Genomic DNA, 23,711 nt, shown 5'->3' on the forward strand with positions numbered 1-23,711 from the left:
AGGTACAAATTAGTTTACAAATTTCATTTATAGTAGATCATACATTCTTGTAACTATTATAAAATCTATGCAATACTCTAAAGACTTTTTAAATAAATTTCTAACCATAAGTATGAAAACTGGCTACTTTTATAATCTTTGTAAAGTATTGAAGATATTTATACCACTTAAGGTACTATGGCTGTCTCTTTGCCAAGGCTCTTTCAATTGGTAAACACGAAAGAAATCCTGTATTTTTTCAACAGTTTTCTAAAACCGAATCTATATGTCTTACCATAGTTGTTTCTTGAATAGATCCAAAGCTGTTAATAAAAATGTTCACAACGACATCCACTGGAATACCTATTCAACAAAATAAAAAAAATGGAAAAAAAATGAATTATATTACAGTATAAAATGTAAGACTGCCCTCCTATGGTAGATGTTGGTGGCTAAAACGCTAAAGTACTGTTTCTCATCTGAACATCGGAAATGAACTGATTATCTAATTTACTCTAGAATTTACTCTACCATTTATGAACTTAATGCAATATCACTTTGTATTTCTCAATCCAGAAATGGTGATTGCCACTATGGCATACTGTAAGCCACATTGAGTCTGCAAAAAGGTGGGAAAATGTGGGATATAAATGCAACAAATAAATACATAAACAAACAGGTATTTTCCGTAGACAGCACAATTGATCAGACACACAAGTGGGTAACATCATCCAACAGTGCTGAGACAGAACAACCGTCCCAGAGCTTGAAACTAAGTGTAGAGTTCTAAGCTTGCACAGCCCTTCCCACAGTCTTCTTGGTATCTTAATCAGTTTCACATCTCAAGAAGGAATGCAACACTTGGGGAAGTAGAAGGGGCTATATGTTTTATCAATCCTGCTGTCTATGGAATACACAGGTGAGAAACTATGAGTTTTCCTTCAACGGGATGAGTTAGGCACACAAAAGGGCAACTCCCAAACTCAGGGCTGCTCCATTTTAATATCTTGTTCAACAGTCCAGGAGCAAATATTGCTAATGTTACAAAGACAACTTAGTTGGCATTGTTTGATCAAATGCATTCTTTGTGCCTGTGGTCTGGTCCCAGCAGTGCTGCAAGGTGAAAATAGAAAGCAAAAACTAAGCCACTGCTCTGCATATGATATTCAGCAAATCAGACCTCAGGAAGACCATGTTAACTGCCTTAGCTTTGATAAGGTTTAACTTTAATGGAGTTTCAATTTGTTCATAACAAAATTTTATATAGTACACTAGCCAATTTGCTAAAGTTAGTTTAGTTACCAGCTCTATCAGGGCTGAAGGAGACAAACTGCTGCATAGATTTTCAGATGGATTCAGTTCTTTTCAAGAAGTGAGAAACCGTTTGCAGCCTAGAGTTTGAAAGGACCTCTCTCATGAATTCTAATAAGATTTCTAGGGTCCAATACAGGGAGCATTATTTCTTCATTGACATGAAAACGTGCAACTACCTTTGGCAATAAAATGAGTACAAATAACTACTTTGTTACAATGAAACTGAATAGGACTCATAACTAGGAAGTTCCCTTATTCTTCTAGTCAAGGCAACCACTACAAGAAAAAGTACTATCTAGATGACTGCTTTACAGAATCATAACTCCATTGGCCTCCAACAATGCTGAGGTCCTCTGATTGTGGTTTGACATGAAAAAGCTCTTAACTGAAAAATAAGATATTTGAAAGCCAGAAGCCTACTGATGGAGGCATGACTGGCCGAGAGGTTGCTTGGATGAAGAACACTCGCAGGTTCAGTCAAGGAAGAGTGCAAGGGAACAGGGTGGGAGCACTCCAAATGGGATTACGGCCATTTGTGAAACACAAGATGAAAAGACCTCATCTAATTTAAAGCTGTAGGCACACCTAGTGGATGGTTTCCTTGCAGCAACCAATACATTTTGTGTAGGAGTTGGGAATCCTAGAGTGGAAACTAAACATTGCCCAATTACAATACTGTCAAAGCTTGCAATCTGAGATTTAGGTGATGACAGTCCTCGTTGGAGGAAGTGGGTTTTTTAGAAGAGAAAAACAATTCTGACGAGGCCAGTATGATGCTATGGACAACACTGTGCTAGGCCTTTGCGGAAACTTGTCCAGGGTTTTTGAAATGAAAAGGAATGGGAGATAAGTGTAAAGGAGAAGCCAGGACCAGTTTATGAACACAGCATCCCTTGCTTGCCGATACATAGATGGATATACAGAACGGGGAGGGGGGGTTAGCATTCTCACCACTGGTTTAACTGTCTATTTGTGTGGTTCCCCAGATCTGAAAGATGTTTTGCATGGTTTGAAAGTCCAAAGACTATGTTTTAAGGCTGAAGAACTCTACTGACTCAGAATATTAAGGATGTAACAGCTTGAATTTCTATGCGACTGGCAATCAGAAAGCCTCAAATCCTTGCTGTTTTCTAGCAAACATGGATGAATCCTGCTCTCCCTGTCTGGTGACATAAAACATGGCAACTTGACTGTCCATATGACCTAAAGCAATGCTGAAGAATCTAATATAATCTGACAAATTTATATCCCACCAAATCCAGTGAAAGTTCAAAGTACGTAACAAAGAGGGGAAAAGGACCAGCAAATTACTGGGAAAACACAAAAGCTAAAAACATAAACCATTCACTCAAACATTTATCATACAAAAATGTTTTCAAGAAACAACTAAGCAAGATAAGAATCACGCATCTTGAGTTCCCTTGATAAATTATTCCAAATGTTAGCAGCCTGAAAGGGGAATGAATTACTAATGATCTTCTTATATTGAAAGTTAGCAATTGACAGAAAGTGCAACATTAACAAATCATTAAATCAAGGGTCTCTTTTCAGCATAGGAGCAAAGGCGGGATACAAATAAAATAAATAAATAAAGGTAAATGATTAACCAGGTGTTCTGGTGAGGAACCCCTGAAACTCTTATAAATAAGACATGCTGATTTAAATGTAATTCAAGCCTGAGACTTGTCAAAAGAAGAGACAGTGTTATCATATTTATGAGATCTAAATAGCAGCCTAGTGGTTAGCACTGATCCTGGTGAACTGGGTTTGATTCCCACTGCCACTTCTTGTGATTCTGGGCAAGTTAATTAATTCTCCATTGCCCCAGGTACCAAATAAGTACCTGTATATAATATATAAACTGCTTTGAATGTAACCACAGAAAGCAGTATATCAAGTCCTTGATAGTAGCCACGGTCTCCTTTGCTTTATCTCTAAATAGGGAGTTTCTAGTACAGGCAGCATCTGCTAGCCTTGTATGAAAAAAAATGCATGTATACTGGATGGACATAACCATGCAAAGGGTCTGGCAATAATGGCAGCAGCTGATATTCTAGGAGATATATGCCTATGACATTCAACTCAAGATGGGTTCCACACTCATTCTGCTAGAATAGCTGCTAGATCACATTGTATCTACAGAAACAAACTTGGCAAAAAGCCTTGGAGCTTTTGCAAGATGGTAGGCATATCCTGGACTACTCAGAGTTCATGTGCTTCCATCTTTACCCAAACGATTCAAAAGTCTATGGTCTTTACCAGGCAGCATTGTAGAAAATTCTATACATTTTCTCACTTTCTCTAAGGATGACATCTACTACTAAAGTATGAGAAAACTGAATTTTACTAAACTTAGGTATAGGTTGAGCTTATCTTTTGCATCCCTCTTTTTTAGAGATAGGTTGAATGGTAAGCAATGATTGCCAAATATGAAATTGTTGCTCTTGCAGGAAGCCAAGGATCCATATCACTATAGTGGGTTTGTGGGCCAAAAGACATCTGAACACAGTTCTGCTTCCTGATGCAGTGGGAAGGGAATCTTTTTGGCCATGCAAATAACAAATCTCAGGTAAGAGATATCATCATAAAGGTCAATCATATCCTTCTCCTGTGTGAAATGAATCAGTGGGAATGCCTACAGAGTCCTCTTCTGCTTCTAAGGAGGATTCCAGAGGAAGAAGATCTGGGGCACTCTCCGAGAGCTCAGAACACAGGAAGGAGGGATTGCAAATGGCCTCCCTTAGGCCTGGAGACTGAAGTATGAGACTGCTGAATCACAAGATGAACTAGAGTCTACACAGAAGTAACAGCTGCAGGCTAAGATGGTGTTTCAATGGGTTGTTAATCTCAAATAGATGACAGATCCTTACAGTAGCCTTTGATAAATTTGTTGAACATCTTTTGCAGAAAAGAATGAAGCTGCTCCAAAAGAAGTAGTAAAATAGCTGGAGAAGTTCATCGACATGGGCTCCCCACCCCAGGAGAGAGGCATCCGTAGTCAGCACTTTTTGCGGATGAGGAATTTGAAATGGACGTCCCAAGGTCAAATTGGATCGAATTGTCCACCAATGCAGGGATTTGAGAAAAACTGTGGACAGTTGGATCCCCCGCAGCTTGAAACCACTGGGAAGCTAGGGTCCATTGAGCTGATCTCATGTGAAGACGGGCCATGGGAGTCACATGAACTGTGAAGGGCATGTGGCCCAGTAATCTCAACATCTGCCAAGCTGTGATCTGCTGAGACGCTCGTACCCAGGAAACAAGAGACAGAAGATTGTCTGCCCTTGCCTCGGGGAGGTAGGCACGAGCTGTCTGGGAGTCCAGCAGAGCTCCTATGAATTCACAAACCCTAGTAGCTCCAGGAGTCGAAAAGTCATTTGCATGGACTGTAGAGCTCCTGCCTCCGAGGTGTTCTTCACCAGCCAATCATCGAGATAAGGGAACACATGCACTCCCAGTCTGCGTAGCGACGCCGCCACGACTGCCAGGCATTTTGTGAACACCCTGGGCGCAGAGGCGAGACCATAGGGTAGCACACAATACTGAAAATGCCGTGTTCCCAGACGGAATCGAAGATACTGCCTGTGAGCTGGTAGTATCGGGATGTGGAGGAGTGGCCTAGTGGTTAGGGTGGTGGACTTTGGTCCTGGGGAACTGAGGAACTGAGTTCGATTCCTGGCACAGGCAGCTCCTTGTGACTCTGGGCAAGTCACTTAACCCTCCATTGCCTGCCGCATTGAGCCTGTCATGAGTGGGAAAGCGCGGGGTACAAATGTAACAAAAAATAAATAAATAAAAAGTCCAGACAGCATAGCCAATCGTTTTTCTGATTCATGGGAAGAAGGGTGCCCAGGGAAAGCATCCTGAACTTTTCTAGGACCAGGTATTTGTTCAGGGCCCTTAGGTCTAGGATGGGACGCATCCCCCCTGTTTTCTTTTCCACAAGAAAGTACCTGGAATAGAATCCCAGCCCTTCCTGCCCTGGTGGAACGGGATCAACCGCATTGGCGCTGAGAAGGGCGGAGAGTTCCTCTGCAAGTACCTGCTTGTGCTGGAAGCTGAAGGACTGAGCTCCCGGAGGGCAAACTATTTGAAGAACCCACCGGTCAGAGGTTACCAGAGGCCACCGTTGGTGAAAAAACTTTAACCTCCCTCCTACCGGTAGATCGTCCGGCGCGGACACTTTTATATCGGCTATGCTCGCTTGGAGCCAGTCAAAAGCCCGTCCCTTGCTTTTGCTGGGGAGCTGCAGGGGCCTGTTGAGGCGCACGCTGTTGACGTGAACGAGCGCGCTGGGGCTTAGCCTGAGCAGGCTGGCGGGCAGGTGGATTGTACCTACGCTTATTATAAGCATAGGGAGCATTCCTCCTTCCCCCATAAAAACGTCTACCTGAAGAGGTAGATGCTGAAGGCGTCCGGTGGGAGAGTTTGTTGAAGGCGGTGTCCCGCTGGTGGAGCTGCTCTACCACCTGTTCGACCTTCTCGCCAAAAATGCTATCCCCCCCCCCCCCCCCCCCCCCGGCAAGGAGCATCCGCAATCCGCTGCTGGACTCTATTTTCCAGGTCAGAGGCACGCAGCCATGAGAGTCTGCGCATCACTATATCCTGAGCAGCGGCCCTGGACGCAACATCAAAAGTGTCGTAAACACCCCTGGACAGGAATTTGCGACACGCCTTCAGCTGCCTGACCACCTCCTGAAAAGGCTTGGCCTGCTCCGACGGGAGCTTATCGACCAAGTCCATCATCTGGCGCACATTGTTCCGCAAGTGGATGCTCGTGTAGAGCTGGTACGACTGAATCTTGGACACGAGAATAGCAGAATGGTAGGCCTTCCTCCCAAAAGAGTCCAGAGTTCTAGACTCCCGCCCCAAGGGCACCGAGGCGTAATCCCGAGAACTCTTGGCACTCTTGAGAGCGGAGTCCACAACACCAGAGTCATGAGGCAACTGGGTCTTCATCAACTCTGGGTCTCCGTGGATCTGAATCTGGGACTCAATCTTCTTGGGGATAGTGGGATTAGACAATGGTTTCGTCCAGTTCGCCAGCAATGTCTGTTAAAGGACATTATGCAGGGGAGTAGTGGACGACTCCTTAGGTGGCGAAGGATAGTCCAGGACCTTGAACATTACTATTATTATTATTACATTTGTACCCCGCGCTTTCCCACACAATGCAGGCTCAATGCGGCTTACATAGCAATTTGAAATACAAAGTTAATAGAATTTTAATGAAACAGTAGTAAAACAATGTAAAGTTGGGCTTAGTAGTGTATGATAAGTTGAGCTAGATAATATATGACTAGGATAAAAGAGGGCAGGCAGGATAGGATAGTGTAATTTGGGAGAAAGGGTAAGGAGGGATAAAATTAAGGAGAGATGGAAAGAGAAGGATGGGAGGTTGGTATTTAAGTCAGAACAGAATTGGGGGTGGAAGTTGGCGCATTTGGGTAGGCTTGCTTAAAGAGATGAGCTTTTAGCATTTTTCTAAAGGGCAAGAAGTCGTTTATTAATCGGATTGGTCTGGGTATAGCGTTCCAAAGCTGGCTGCCCAAAAAGGAGAAACTGGATGCGTAGTAGGTCTTGTATTTAATTCCTCTACAATTGGGAAGGTGTAGGTTAAGATAAGTTCGTGAAGAAATAGATCTGTTTCTAGCAGGGAGGTCGATCAATTCATTCATGTAGCCCTGGGCTCATCCTGAGTAACCACTGGGAAGGGAATGGCCGTAGACATTTCCTGTACAAAGGAAGAGAAAGACAGACTCTTGGGAGGAGAAAGCTTTCTCTCTAGCGAAGGGGTAGGATCAGAAGGAAGACCACAGGACTACTCATCAGAGAAATATCTTGGGTCTTCCTCTGCCTCCCACGAGGCCTCATCCTCGGTATCGGACACAAGTTCTCTGACTTCAGTCCGAAGCCGAGCCCGTCTCGACGCCGAGGAACTAGGTCCTCTATGGCGGTGACGAGAAGAAGACTCCCTCGCCGGCGGTGACGAGAAGAAGACTCCCTCGCCGCCGGCGACGAAGCTCCCTCCAGCGACGTCGACGGGGAGTCAACTTGGGTGGCAGCGGAGGCTGATGTCCTCATCACGGGCGGGGAGCCAACCGCCGCATCTCTCAACGGTACCGACAGCGCATGCACCGACAGTACCGGAACAGATGGTCGCAGCAGCCCTTCCAGAATCCCTGGAAAAATGGCTCTGAGGCGCTCGTCTAAAGTGTCTGTTGAGCAAGGCCATGGGGCAGGTACAAGCGATGAAGTCAGAATCTGCCTGGGGCAGGGAGGCGGCACCAGGCTGTCCGGAGAAGAACGCATTGACACCTCCTGTATGGAGGGTGAGCGGTCTTCCCGGCGTTGACGCTTCACGGGTGCCGAATCCTTCGGCGCCCCGGAGCTCTCGGTACCGTGACGAGAAGGCGACCAATGACGGTGCTTCTTTGCCTTTGCTCAGAGCACGTCACCGGTATCTCCCGGTACTGATGAGGATGACGTGGAATCCACACGTCTCCTCGGGCCCGGGTCTGAAAGAGGTCAGTCCCAGGGGGCCTGTATCGCAGGAGTCCTCAAGGCAGGTGGAGACCCACTCGATGGCTCACTGCTACCAGCGTGGGAGGGTCTCTGGACAGCCATCACCTGCGCTCCCGACATCGATGCACTCTCCGATGCCAACCTCGATACCGTCGATGACCTCGGTACCGTTTCGCCGTCGACGTCCCAGACGGGGCTCCGAACAGAAGGTTCCACTGAGCCAATCTCGCCGCCTGGGTCCTCTTTTTAAGCTGAAGACACAAAGTGCAGGCATTGGGATGATGACCAACCCCCAGACACTGAAGACACAAAACGTGAGGATCAGTGAGCGAGATCGTCCGGTTGCACCGCGTGCACTTCTTGAAGCCGCTGGCAGGATTCGAGGACATGAGCGGAAAAATCATGCCAGCGAAGTCAAAACTCGTGATGATGCCGAAAAAGACACCAAAACCGGGAAAAACCCGTACGGGTGGCCAAAATGGCCACTCACGACAACGAAAGGAAACTTACGGGAAAAACACTAAAAAATATAGGAAAAGAAAACTTCTTTGTTTTTTAAGAAAACGAAAAACGTGAGCGAAGTCGCTCAGAAAAAATCTGAAAAGCGGCGAAAACGCTGCAAGGGCTCTCTCTCTGGGGCGCAGAACAGCAGTAAAACAGCCGTCCTGAGCCGCGGGAAAAAAAAGAGACTGAGAAGCACGCTCGTGCTACGGGCAGGAAGACGGTCGCGTGTTCACGCGAGGGCTAGCAAACTTTGTTGCTAGGAAGATCTCCGATCCTGGGGCTGCCGTCGGACATCACCCATCAGTGAGAACAAGCAGCCTGCTTGTCCTCGGAGAATGACTGTCTCTTATCTGAGATTTTGAAAGTTATTATAGACCTACTTATTTGCTATTTTTCTAAAATAATTAACTTACTGAAACCATTTGACGGATTAAGTCAGCTGTGATAGATTATGTATGATGCTGATGTATTCCTTCCTAATGTTTGCGTAGCTCTAATTTTATATTGTAATCCACATTGATCCATTTATGGTTTATAGTGGAATAGAAATTGTATTGTATTGTATAATATGGAAGGTTAGAAGTCCAAGGAGTAAGAGAGTCACCAGCATGGCTGGCTGTCTGATTGGTTTGATGGCAGAATTGACTGGCAATTGAATCTGGAAATCTGGAAGTCTTGTAATTAACTGGAAGTCCTAGCAGAAATACTGGCATTCACATAGCTGATCTCTGGCAGGCGACACAGGGGTCATAGAAGCTAGATGTTGCTGGCTATTTATAATGCCTTGTAGAAGCCTTCTTGCCCTTGCACATTTTTCATTCTGCTGTCTAAAAAATATAATTCAAAATGCATTAAGTAGGAATTTGTTTCACTGATCTACATAACATTTAAGAATGTATAGTTTGCATTCACTCTCTGGAGTGTACAAAGCAGATGCAATTAGCACACAAATACAGCATCCTATTATAATAAATATATAAATTAAAACAATTAACAAAATTAAATTAAAATCATAAAACAATTGCAAGGCCACACTGATCACTCCAGAAAATAAGAGGCATAATAATCACTAAGGGCCTCTTTTACAAAGCTGCGCTACTGATTCTCGTTGTGGCCAATGAAAGGAAGCCCATTCAATTCCTATGGGCTTCCTCTCATTTGCTGCACAGGAATTGCTAGCACAGCTTTGTAAAAGAAGTTCTTAGTAATTCCAAAAAGCACAAAAGATAATACCTTTTCACTACTGTACACAAACCAAACATAAAAGGGTAAAGGGAACAATTGGCAACTAGATCACTGTGGACGGGAGTATTAAATACAAGAAAAGTTAAGAAATTAATTTATTGTAAACTATACAAATATATTTTTAAAAAATAGTAGGCTAAAATGTAAATCAGAGTCAGCATTTTAAACACTGGTCGTGGTGCTTAAAATCATTCATGGATATTCACTACCACTATACATAGTCAGTGGCACTGACTACATATGCAAACACTATACTTGCAGGAGCAATATCTAGCTGCTATCCATACAGCTAAGTGATTTAACTTAGGACAGCCTTTTCGCTGTCTTAAATTTAACTGTTTAGCTATACAGATAGCGGTAGATTCAAAAAAGTGTGCCAAACTTTAGGTGCAAAAATTATGGGTACTAAGCGCCAATTCTATAACAGCAATTGCACGCAAAATTGTCATTATAAAATACAGCTTAAGTCAGCATGTGCATGCCTAACTTTAGACGCGAGCACTTACATCATATCAAAGGTTGGTGTAAACGCTCACACCTAAAGTTGACAGCCATGCACGTGATAGTATAATTATTTGAAATTCCGGAAATCTTTAAAAACCTTTATTTTCAATTCTTTTTTTTTTTGGCAGTTGGACCCTTCTATAAGGAAGTATCCTAACACAAAGTGTCCATTGACATTCTTTTTCACTTCATAATGTTATTCTTTCAAATTGAATTATCACATTTTATTTAGTTATTGCTTAATTCAACCCTACAAGCTTTTACACTGATGTATTCACTGAGTACTTTGTTTTGTTAGTTTATTATCTTAAGATACATTGAACCCGATTTGTATTAGAAAAATGTGGGATATAAATGAAATAAATAAAATATTCTGTGACTTGTGGGCACAACTTCAAGACATGCCCCTGATCTTCCCATGGGTGCACCATCTTTTTAGTTGAGCTCTATAGCATTTAGGAACTAGGGGCCCTGTTTACTAAGCCACGCTGTAGGCACGCTAACGTTTTAGTGCGTGCTAAAAATTATCGTGTGCTAATGATAATCTCAATTCCAATACAAGGGTTAAATTATATTCTAGTAAGTCAAAACAGCATGACCATAATCTCAAACGACTACTTCAAAATTTATTACAAAAAAATTTTATTACAAAAATTTTTTTTTACAAAATAATCTTCATGTACATAAAACAACACTCACATTCACACACATTTCTCACATACCACAAAATACAATTATTCAAACTCTGAACAGTCAAGTCCATGAAAAAATCACTTATCCGTGTTGTAATCAGTCCACCTTTACATTCCTTTAATGAATCTTCAATAAATCTTCTTTATATTAATCCCACGATTAATACAATGATCAATCGTATCGTTGTAAATCATTCAATATACTCCAGATGAAAAAAGTATTGACCAGTCCAAAAAATGAAGAACTTGTCCATTCCAGATAATAAAATTGTTGACCAGTCCAAAAGGTGAAAAGCTTAACCAGCAACACACATGGAAACTTAACTGCTCCACTCCACTTTCTTTATATATCAATCTCTCTTCAAGAGCGTAAACTCCATCCGGTCTCAACACTGGCCGTGTTTCAATATCCTTCTTCAGGAAACCTACTAACAAACATTAACAATTATCCCACACATCATCCCATACAATCATTTTACAATATCCTTAAACCAAATATACATTTCAATACCTGTAACAGCTTCATATCATTGTCTAGTACACCAAGACAGTTCTCCGTACTACCTGCATCGACTCTCACAAACAGAATAATCCTAAACACCTTCACCTCACTCTTTATAGTGTCATCAATAATGGCCAATCCACCTCTTTATTTAAACCAAAAGGTTCCACCATTTGCCAATTAAAGATCAGCCTCTGTTCTCTCTTAATCAATTTCACATTTTCCCACCTATTTGCAGGTTCAATGTGGTTTATATAGTACTGGAGAGGCATTCGTCGACTTCGGTATGAACAGATACAAAGTGATGTTGTGGTAGAATAAGGTTCATGTGGAACAGACACATAGGGAATCGTAGAACGGAAGAGTTATGTTATGTCATTACGTGCTTTGGTTTCATTGTGTTGCAGAGTTAATAATAATGTCTTGTTCCCCACGGATCTCACATTGACATAAATTGTTGGGACAGGGGTTAAGGGGGTCATGTGTTCTAAGCAAGAGGACTGTTTGGTCAGGTTCAGAAAAGAGGAAGTTTTAAGCCACTGGGGGGGGGGGGGGGGGGGATTCAGTACGTCTTGCCAAGAGTTGAGCTTGGTGGGTCACCTGTAACCTGACGTAATAGTTGCACTCTGCGAGCAGGTGTTGGTGCAGTCGAGCAGGTGTCTGCCAGTGAGTATCAGCTGTTCGTGGGCTCTAGGTTTTCTACATATATTGCATACGATGGGTATTTGACTAAAGCTGGGGCCTTCAGGCAGGTTGTCCATCATGTAGCTCAAGAGGGCTAGGCAGAGTATTAAAAGCCACCACATGCTGATTTTTTCCTCTTTTTTCCCTCCTCTCCTTTTCTCGCCTTCTTTTCTCTTTCCTTTCCTTTTTGAACTCCCCTTTAGGTGACCTGCTTGGTCAGCCTCTCCATGATACCACGATTCCGTATGTGTGGATCATTATTATTATTATTTGTAGCATTTGTATCCCACATTTTCCCACCAATTTGCAGGCTCAATGTGGCTTACATGATGCCTTAATGGTGATCGCCATTATCGGGTAGAGAATTACAAATGTGTTGCATTAAAGTACATACATGTTAGTATAATACAATATGGTCTTACATAGAGGTTCCTGGGTGATAGAATAGGTTATAACATAGGTTAGATAATCAACTATAAAAAGTTTGCTTCCGACATGAGAAGTAAAGAGGTAGTGCGTATTGCGCAATTTTCGTTGGTATCAACATGGTTATCAGTCAAGTGTAGGGTTTGTTTTTGTCTAGTTCTTGTAAAGTCTTGTTATCTAGTAATTAGGATGGAACGTTGTGGTATGCCGTCTTAAATAGGTCAGTTTTCAGTAATTTTCGGAAGATTGTTAGATCGTGCATTGTTTTTATGGCTTTCGGTAGTGCGTTCCATAGTTGCGTGCATATGTAGGAGAAGCTGGATGCATATGTGGATTTATATTTAAGTCCTTTACAGCTGGGGTAGTGGAGGTTCAGGAATGTACGTGCTGATCTTTTTGCGTTCCTGGTTGGCAGGTCTATGAGGTATAACATATAGTTCGGGGCTTCATCGTGCATGATTTTGTGGACCAGGGTGCAAATTTTGAATGCAATTCATTCTTTTAGTGGGAGCCAGTGTAGTTTTTCTCTTAGGGGTTTGGCATTTTCGTATTTTGCTTTTCCAAATATGAGTCTGGCTGCTGTGTTTTGGGCAGTTTGAAGTTTCTTAATGATTTGTTCTTTGCATCCTGCATAAATGGCATTACAGTAATCTAGGTGGCTTAATACCATTGATTGTACCAAGCTGCGGAATATATCTCTTGGGAAGAAAGGTTTGATTCTTTTTAGTTTCCACATTGAGTGGAACATTTTCTTCGCTGTATTTTTTGCATGGCTTTCAAGTGTGAGATTTCGGTCAATTGTAACTCCAAGGATTTTCAGACTGTCTGATATAGGAAGGGTGTAGTCTGGGGTGTTTATGGTGGTGGGTTTGTTCGTGTTATATTGAGAGGAAAGGAGACATTGTGTCTTTTCTGCGTTTACCTTTAGTTGAAATGCATCCGTCCATGAATTCATTATTTGGAGACTGTGTTTGATTTCATTTGTGATTTCGGTTAGGTCGTGTTTGAATGAGATGTAGATCGTAACATCGTCTGCATATATGTACGGGTTAAGTCCTTGGCTGGCTAACGACTTAGCTAATGGTGTCATCATTAAGTTAAAAAGGGTTGGTGAGAGCGATGATCCTTGTGGTACTCCACATTCTGGTTTCCATGGTGATGACATTTTTGAATTTGATATCACTTGACATGTTCTTGCGGTTAGGAAGCCATTAAACCATCTGAGTACATTTCCTCCAATCCCAAAGTACTCTAGAATGTTCGATAGTATTTGGTGGCTGACCATGTCAAACGCGCTGGATATGTCAAATTGTAGAAGAAGTACGTTGTTGCCAGTTGCGATTATTTGTTTGAATTTGGCTAGGAGAGTGACTAGCACTGTTTCTGTGCTGTGGTTGGATCGAAATCCTGACTGTGATTCGTGTAGTATTGTGAATTTGTTTAAGTAGTCAGTAAGTTGTTTGGTTACCATGCTTTCCATTAGTTTGACTACCAGAGGGATGGATGCTACTGGGCGGTAGCTGGTTGTGTCATTTAATTTTTTCTTTAAATCCTTGGGTATAGGGGTAAGTAGTATATTTCCTTTGTCCTTGGGGGAAAGACCATGTTGTAGCATGTAATTCAGATGTGACGTGAGGTCCGTTATGAAGCGTTGGGGGGAGAGTTTTATTAGGTTTATAGGACATATGTCCAGTTTACAGTGGGATTTGGCGAATTTGTTGATTGCTTGAGTGAGTGATGGTTTCATCGGTTAGAAGATCGAAGTTTGTCCAGATTCGATCTGCTGGGTATTCATCGGAAGTTGGGTCCAGGCAGTCAATGAATTTTTCGTGATCAGTGGCACTGAGTGGTAGCGTGGATTGTAGTTTTATAATTTTCTCATTAAAGTATTTGGCAAGGTTGTCTGCTGATGGGGTGTCTGTGCTGGTGAAGGTAACCGGTTAAGTGTCTAGTAGTTTATCCACGAATTGGTAAGTGTCTTTATAGTCTGGTCCTATTTTGGTTTTGTAGTATGTTCTTTTGGTTTGTCTTATTGTATATTTGTATTTTCTTTGCATTTGTTTCCATGCGTTCAGTGTATTTTCATCTTTCACTTTTCTCCATGTTCGTTCAAGTCTTCTAACTTGTGTTTTTAGTATTTTCAGTTCTTCGTTGAACCAAGGTATTGAGATTTGTCTTCGTGTGGTTCTTGTTTGTAGTGGTGCAATTTTGTCTAGTGTGTTCCTGCATCTGTCGTCCCAATTTAGAAGATAGTGTGTGGAGTCTGTTTGTGCTTTCCATTCGTTAGTGTAGATCTGTTGCCAGAATGTTGCAGGGTCAATTTGGCCTCTCGTGGTGTAGGTTGTGCGTTCTTGCTTGAGGTACGTGCCTCTTTTTCGCCACTGTAGAGTTAGGTTTAGTTTATGGTGATCTGACCATGGTACGTCTGTCCATCTTGTATCTGTTAGTATAAGGTTTAGGTCTGGGGATAGTTTGTGGGTGATGGTCAATTGTGTGTCCTTTGATATGAGTAGCTTGCATATTAGGCCATCTGAGGTCCCATAGTTGGAGGAAGTCCTTGCATTCGTGTGTATTGGTTGCCTTGGGGTCTTCTAGTTGTATGTTTATGTCCCCAATAATGATTAGGTTGGAGTTTGATACACATGTATTCGATATGAAATCCATGAAGTGCGATTGGCATTCTAGCCAATTGCCTGGTGGAACGTTTAGGTTGTCAAGTAGGGTATTATGGTTAATTCTGACTGAGGCAATTTCGAGTTTTGGTGTTATGGATTTGGCAGTTGTTGTTACAGTGAAGTGGGATCTATAGATTAATGCTAAGCCTCCTGCTCTTTTTTCTTTCCTTGTCCAGTGAGTAATTTTGTAGCCTGGGAGGCAGAGTTCCAAAATTATGGGCATTGTCATTGGGTTATCTTATAAATGAAATAGAATAAAATATTTCTCTTCTATTTCCAGCAGAGTCAGTGTCACTAGATCATCTTATATAATAAAATTCCAGCAGAGGCAGTGTCACTAGATCATCTTATATAATAAAATGAGTAAAGTAAAATAAAATATTCCTCTTTTGCTCCTGGTTTCCTTTAATGAATTGTTCGCCTCTCCGGTCCTTCCCACCTCAGCACTAGCTGCCGCAGAGCGAAACACCTCTCTTCCTCAGCCACCGTTAATAGCGGCCCTCCACTGCACGAGCATGCCTCACTGCCACCCCAGTCTGCCTCAGCACTCCCTCTTCACAATGATTGCTGTAGCAGGAAAGATCGCACTCCCCCACTGCCACAAGGGTGCCGAACTTGCTCCACAGTGCTCACCAGAGCAGGAGCAATCTCTTGCGGGTCTTCCTGGGAAGTCAGGTGAGGGTCTGGATGTCTGGCCGCTTCAATCCTGTTTTAAGAGGCGGCTGGATGACCGACAGCATGGTCGAATTCGAGAGGGGTTCCGGAGCTCACCACATTGTGGCCATCTTGGTTTCTCCACTGTCTATCTGAGTTCAACTCGTACCAATTTCATACCATCATACAAATTCTCAACATTCATCCTTTACTTCTTATTCTTTGATTCCCAGATTCTTCAAAGGTTTGGTGCATCTTCACCCACCAATTCACACATCTCCTCCTTGTTGAGATTTAAATTTAGTATTGACTTAATTAATGCAACCTCCCCCCCCCCCCCCTTTGAACCTTCAGCTTCTGTACCTCTGCAGTACCTCACTTGGAAGACTTTATCTCTCGTGGCAGTCACATCAGTTTGTCGCATTAGCAAGATACAGGCTTCGGTATATTACCCTTCATATACAGAGTGTTTTCCTTAATCAAACCATAATCCTACCAGTATTCTTTCCTAAACCTCACTCGTCACCTGCAGAAGTAACCCTCCATACCTTGAACTGCAGGAGAGTTGTCCTTTTCTATTTACACAGAACAAATTAACAGACATACTTCTCAAATTTTCCTTTCTTTTCATCAAAAATATCTTGGATTACCAGTATCCAAAACCGTTCTCTCTCTAAGGATTGAAGATTGTATCTTTTTCTGTTACCAACAAGTTAATCTTCCTCCTCCATCTAAGACTGAAGCCCTTTAATAACCTTTGCAAAGTGGCTATGTGATCCACACCACATACCTTCTTTCAGCATTACTGTCTTGACACAGTAACCAGAAAGGATGCTAATTTTGGACAGGCTGTGTTACAGAACTTGTTCTCCTAATTCCCAGCTTCGTCCACCCTCACTATCTTCTTCAGTAGGCTGCAACACCTGTAATTACTAAACTTGCAACCCTGAGTTAGGGAGTCACAAAGTGTGTCTGCATTATCCTGCCCACGGAGAAAGCATAGTTGCTTAACTGTAAAAGGTGCTCTCCATGGTCTTCAGGATAATGCACACACACCTTCCTGCCTACCATCCCTCAAAAAAATAATAATAATTACATCACATCTCAGGAATATATACTCTTGCTTGCTATACATATTGGCTGCTAATGCTGTTTTAACCAATCTAGGGAGAGCATGTCTGGATAGGCAGCCCACAGAGAAGGCTGCATTATCCTGGACCAAGAACATCTGTTAAAAGGTAACAATTATGCTTTCCTACTTTTATGCATTATGAATTACATTTCTTAAGACAGCAGAATGTGAAAAATGTACAGGAGCTTATCTTCAAAGCATATGGGCATCTCAAAATTCCCAAATCCCAATTCTGCAAAGGCAAAAAAGGGACATCCAACGCTGCAACACATACAAATAGCAAGAGGAACGTTGTAAATGGGACTAGGAGGGGCCCAAAATCAGGACGCCCAAGATAGAATATTGAACAGAAAGAAACATTCCAAGCCTTAAAAAAAACAAAAGACGCAGTAAGACCTGTTTCAGTCACATGCAGGGTACAAAAAGATGCTCTAATTGAGCAGCTTACCACTGGAGGAATTAAGGCATGAACCCTCCTTAATCCCCCAGTGGTTGCAATCCATCTCCCTCTCCCCTGACAGTGAAACTGAAAGGCGATACCAGTTTCAGGTATTATGTAACCTAGATGTTAGTGCAGTGGACTTCAAACCAAGGGAGCCAGGTTCAAATTCCTCTTTTAACTCTTTTCTTTTTATTGTGAGCCCTCCAGAAACAGAAAAATACATACTGTACCTAAATATATTAGCCACCTGCAAGCCTAAAGGTCACTGAAGTGATGTACACTCAGGTTCAGTAGATATTTTTCTGTTCCTGGACGGCTCACAATTACAAAATAAAAGTTACAGTGGGATTTGAATCTGGGTCCTTTGGTTTGAAGTCCACTGCACTAACCATTAGGCTATCCATCTGCTCTGCAAGGATATCTGTCTAAGAATGTTGTCAAACAGACGTCCTTCTCCCTGCCGTTCATATGTTGGAACATTCCAGTTTGTTAAGAGGGTGTTCATGTGCCGAAAGTCCATAGCACAAAAACGGCCATCTCACATATTTCCTGTTGGAAAATACATGCGAGATGGATGTCCGTTTTGAATGTTATAAGCTGGACGTCTCTATTCTAACTTGGATGTGCTTTCAAAAATGCCCCTCATAGCGTCTTAGATGGTGTGAAAAGATTGCAGGTGGTCAATAATGACTGGCAGCTGGAAGGCATCCTTATTGTAAGGAACAGAATAACTGGTCTGACTGGATAGGCCAAATGGTCTTTTTCTGCTATCATTTAATATATGTTACTATCGTTTTAAACTGCTAGTACACTGACAGATGTGTATATGCAAGCATTAGTGAATGGGAAAATTAGGTTCTTACCATGATAATTTTCTTTCCTTTAGTCATAGCAGATGAAGCCATTACGTCCATCAACCAGCAGGGGGAAGATAGAGAGCACTCAACTTTTCACAGTGCCTCATGGCCAGCTAGCTCCACTGCCTCTTCAGTATTTGAAGCTTCCAAAGCAGTATGGCAAACCGCAATGGGAATAACATGAACTTTCCTCACAGTGAACGATGGCCCCTTAACAAGGGCATAAACTCAAAAAAGGAGGGAATGAACTCATCCTCCTGGAGGGAATAAACTCGTCCTCCACTTTGTATAAACGGAGGGAATACTTGCATCCTCCTGGAGGGAATAAACTCATCCTCCCAAAACATGAACTGGAGGGAATGAACTCATCCTCCTACAACTGTAACAAGAATCCTGAAGACTGTTTTCCAACTCCCTAAGGAAGGAATATAACTTCAGGAAACAAGAACCAGCACCTAAAATCAGAATCACTGCAATACAGACAATCATAAAGGGAGGGCTCATGGCTTCATCTGCTATGACTAAAGGAAAGAAAATTATCATGGTAAGAACCTAATTTTCCCTTCCTTGTCATCAAGCAGATGAAGCCATTACGTATGGGATGTAACAAAGCAATCCCTAAATAGGGTGGGAACAAGCCACACCACGCGCTAGCACCTGTGCTCCAAAACGCGCATCCCTCCTGGCAGCCACATCCAGCCTGTAATGTCAGGCAAAAGAGAGCTTAGAAGCCCATGTTGCAGCACTGCAAATCTCATGAAGAGACAGTGCTCCAGTTTCCGCCCAGGAAGAGGAAATCGCTCTTATGGAATGTGCCTTAAAGGCTTCAGGCGGAGCCCAGCCAGACAGCAGATATGCTGAAAAGATAGCTTCTTTGAGCCAACGGGCAATAGTGGCTTTAGACGCTGAAGACCCTCTGCGAGGGCCTGCAAACAGCACAAAAAGATGATCAGAGGTCCTGAAAGAATTTGTAATTCGCAGATACTGCAACAGAATCCTGCGCACATCCAAAAGGTGCAACTGCCCAAATGAATCTGGAAACTCCTCCTCAACAAAAGAGGGAAGAAAAACAGGCTGGTTTAGGTGAAACGCTGAAACCACCTTAGGCATGAAGGAAGGCACGGTCCGAACCGTGACCCCTGACTCTGAGAATTGCAGAAAAGGGTCTCTACAGGACAGCGCATGGAGCTCTGACATCCGTCTTGCCGAGGTAATGGCCACTAAAAAGACGGCCTTCAGTGTCAAATCTTTCTCTGAAGCACGCCAAAGCGGTTCAAAGGGAGCCCCCTGAAGGGCCTTCTATAGTAACCCCAGGTTCCAAGCTGGACAAGGTGCCCGCACGGGAGGACGGAGCCGAAGCACCCCTCTAAGAAACCGTGCCACATCTGGATAAGCAGCTAAGGACACGCCTTCAACCTTGCCACACAGGGAGGACAATGCTGCCACTTGCACCCGCAGGGAATTATAGGCCAAGCCTTTGTGTACACCATCCTGCAAAAAGTCCAGAATCGGCGAGACAGGAGCCCGCAACGGAGAAAGCGCTTTTGAAACACACTAGACTTCAAACTGGCGCCAAATCCTGGCATAAGCCACGGAAGTGGAGCGCTTACGGGCCTGCGGGAGAGTGGAAATTACCTTATTTGAGTAGCCTTTATCTCTCAATTGCGCCCTCTCAATCGCCATGCCATAAGACCAAAGCGGCAGGCGTCCTCCAAGGCCACCGGACCCTGTGACAACAGGTGCGGAACCAGATGTAACGGAAAGGGAGCCTCCAACAGCATCTGTCGGAGGTTCGCATACCAAGGCCTCCTGGGCCAATCCGGGGTGATGAGCACCACTTCTCCTGGATGCAGCCGAATCCGCAGGAGCACTCGCCCTATCAAGGGCCACGGAGGGAACACATACAGCAAGCCCAGGGGCCAGGGTTGAGCCAAGGCATCCAACCCGGCAGAGCGAGGATCCTTCCTTTTGCTGAAGAAGCACGGGACTTTGGCATTGGAACTGGTCGCCATAAGATCCATCACTGGCTTGCCCCATTTGGCACATATCTGCAGGAGTACATCGTCTGCTAGTTCCCACTCCGCTGGATCGATCTGATGCCTGCTTAGAGAGTCGGCTTGCACGTTGCTCTGACCTGCAATGTGAGCTGCCGACAGAAACTGTAGATGCAGCTCGGCCCAGTGGCAAATTTGTTCGGCCTGTGCGGCTAGAGCTCTGCACTGAGTGCCGCCTTGTCGATTTATGTAGGCCACTGCTGTCGTGTTGTCCGACATCACTCTGACAGCCAATCCTTCCAGGGTCACTTGAAAGGCCAGACACCTGAAACACCGCTATCAACTCTAGGCGGTTGATGGACCACTCCGACTCCTCGGGTGTCCATAGACCCTGGGCATGCTTCCTCTTGCAATGTGCGCACCAGCCTTTCAGGCTGGCATCTGTCACCACTAGGCACCAATCGGGGAGCGCCAGCGGCATTCCTCGCCGCAGCATGCTGTCTGAGAGCCACCACTCCATGCTGAGTCGGGCCGCAGGGAGCCAAGAGAGTCTGCATTGGTAATCCTGAGATACTGAAGACCATCTTTGGAGTAGAGCATACTGTAGAGGTCTCAGGTGCGCTCTCGCCCAGGGCACCAGTTCCACGGTGGCCGTCATCGATCCAAGCAGCTGGACAATGTCCCAAGCTCGCTGGCGGGGCATCCTCAGGAGCAGACGGACCTGATTCTGAAGCCTGCACCGCCTTTGCTCGGGTAGGTACACATACCCGGAGGCTGTGTCGAACCTGGCCCCAAATATTCTAGAGACTGCGAGGGGGTCAGGTGACTTTCAGCCAAATTGACGACCCAGCCCAGAGATTTGAAGTACTGAGACCACTCTGGCTGTTACATGCTGACTCTCTGCAGCAGAGTTTGCTCGAATGAGCCAGTCGTCCAGGTACGGGTGAACCCGAATACCCTCTCGCCTTAGAAAGGCAGCTACTACCACCATAACCTTCGAAAAGGTGCGGGGAGCTGTGGTGAGGCCAAAAGGCAAGGCCCGGAACTGGAAATGCTTTCCCATCACCGCAAACTTCAGAAACCTCTGGTGCAGGGGCCAAATAGGAATGTGCAAGTAAGCTTCTTTCAGGTCCAGAGACGTGAGAAACTCTCCTGGCTGTACCGCCGCAATGACGGAGCGCAGGGTTTCCATGTGAAAATGCCGCACTCTCAGGGACTTGTTTAATTCTTTTAAGTCCAGAATAGGGTGAAAAGACCCTCCTTTTCGCAGCACCACAAAGTAGATGGAGTAGCGGCCGCAGCCATGTTCAGCGGGAGGTACCGGGGACACGGCCCCTATCTGAATCAGACCTTGCAAAGTCTCCTCTACCGCCGCCCGTTTGGCGGCAGAACCGTATCGGGACTCCACAAATACGTCTCTTACAGGGGCGTCGAATTCTATTCTGTAACCGTCTCTGATCAGGTCCAAGACCCACATATCTGAGGAAATGTTGGCCCGCTTCTCGGCAAAGAGGGAAAGACGTCCTCCGATGACAGGACTCGAGGAGAGGGCCGGCGCACCATCATTGAGAGGGTCGCCCCTGAACTCCAGGCCTTGAGCCAGTGGCTGTGGATCATTTGTCCAAGTGAAAGGAGTTCCTCTGCTGAAAACGGGCACGCGAAGTGAACCCAGCAGAACACCATGGGCGGTACCTTCGAGCTTCATGGAAGCGAGATCTGTAAGAGGAGTGGACCGCCGCACCCTTAGAGGAAGGCCGAGGCCTATCTTTGGGCAAGCGCTGGGGTTTAGCCTCACCCAGGCCCTTCACAATTTTCTCCAACTCCTCACCAAATAGGAGAAGGCCTTGGGCAACTTCACCAACCTTTGCTTAGAGGCCATGTCCGCCGCCCAATGCCGTAGCCAAAGAAGACGGCGAGCCGCCACTGCTACTGACATGTGTTTAGCCGAAGCTCTGACAATATCATAAAGGGCGTCAGCAAGAAAGGACAAGGCCGACTCCATCCGCGGAGCCACATCTGAAAAGGGCTCCGCTCCATCAAGTTCCACTGCCTGTTGCAACCAAGCCAGGCAGGCTCTAGCAGCATAACAACTGCATGCAGACGCCCGAATAGTGAGACCTGCAATTTCAAATGACTGTTTAAGTGCTGATTCAAGTCTACGGTCTTGAATATCCTTCAGGGCAACACCTCCTTCAACAGAAAGGGTAGTTCTCTTTGTCACAGCTGTGACTAGGGCATCCACTTTAGGCATAGCAAAGTGAGCCATATGCTCCTCACTCAGAGGGTATAATTGCCCCATAGCCCTGGAAACTTTCAAAGGTCCCTCGGGGTCAGCCCATTGAGCCGAAATAAGCTCTTGGATGGAATCATGCAAAGGAAAGGCTCGAGCAGGCTTTTTGGTACTAGCCATCCTAGGATTCACAGAGAAGGCTGTGCCACTGGCAGGGTCCTCAATAGAGAGAGCCTGCAGGGCATCAGAAATAAGCGCTGGCAGCTCATCACGGTGGAAAATCCTCACCACGGAGGGATCGTCCAGATCCTGAGTCATTTCTGCACCAGACTCTGGCTCCTCAGACCATGAAGGCCTGCCAGAGTCCTCCGAATCCTCGCAGCCCGACCGGGGGGAGGGGGAGGGAAGGAGGTGCAGCACTCTCTGAAGGGGAATGAGCCCTTCTGCGCTTCATATTCTGCCAATTATCAGGGAATAACGCCTCAGAGGGCATACCCAGGCTAGAATCCACCAGGGGGGCATTAGAAGAGGCCCGTGCCGGGCTTTGTGGGAGAGCTCTTTTAAGCATGTATGCTTTATGCAATAATAAGAAAAAATCAGGGGAGAAAAACTCACCCTGGGCACCCGGATCTCTGTCGGGGCTAGTAGCTCCCATATCAGCCTCACTCCGAGGCCTGCCCCCGGGCTCAGGACTCTCCGACTCAGCGGAGGTCGCGCCATGTGGTAAATTCAAAATGGCGCCCGCTGCCAGCTCAGAGCGCGAAGAAACGTCGCCTGCAATGCTCGGGCCGGCTCTAACATCTGTACAGCACGATTTACAGAGCCCCGCTGCTGATCTGCGCTTGCCACACTTGGAACAGCACTTTACTGTCTCCGCAGCCATCGCCGAAAACGGCGGTAAAATTCAAAATCGCCCCGATTGCGGGCCCACCCTGGAGGAGTCAGAAAACACTCTTACCTCACTGGATCGAGTATCACAGCTCCGGTCCCACAGAAAAAGGCAAGGAAAAACCTCTGTTCCTTTTTTTTTTTTTTTTTTTTTTTTAACGCTGTGAGGAAAGAAGAGGTAAATAGAACTCCGGAGGCTCAGGTGAGTGGGAAAGGCAGGGAAAGGGCAAACCTATGTGCCTGCATCCACTGTTGGCGGGGAAGGACAGGGAAAGCTAAGCAATGTGTCCACATCCACGGAGGTATGGGTAAGGCAGGGAAAGGGCGAAACTATGTGCCTTTAAGGTGAAGCTGCTATAGCCTCCAACACCCCTGCTAACAACTGGCAAAAGCACAGGAGCAACCTCCAGGCAGATTTTAGATGGAGCTCGAAGAAGCTGCAGCCACTCTGCTAGGGGAGATAG

The 23,711-nt window shown here is 44.9% G+C and overlaps 1 long non-coding RNA gene across 2 annotated transcripts in view; it reads right to left on the bottom strand.

Moving 5' to 3' along the window:
* Positions 1 to 273: 273 nt before the first annotated feature.
* Positions 274 to 23,711, bottom strand: part of LOC115462682 — a 74,554-nt gene continuing 51,116 nt past the window's right edge. The window contains exon 4 of one of the 2 annotated variants that reach the window (XR_003940918.1): positions 274 to 342. This is a non-coding gene — a long non-coding RNA (uncharacterized LOC115462682). Of the gene's footprint in view, positions 343 to 10,781; positions 11,189 to 23,711 lie in introns of those variants that run through there. The other variant, XR_003940919.1, reaches the window with a different exon arrangement.

This window comes from Microcaecilia unicolor, chromosome 2 (assembly GCF_901765095.1).
Source record: "Microcaecilia unicolor chromosome 2, aMicUni1.1, whole genome shotgun sequence".
Taxonomy (NCBI): domain Eukaryota; kingdom Metazoa; phylum Chordata; class Amphibia; order Gymnophiona; family Siphonopidae; genus Microcaecilia; species Microcaecilia unicolor.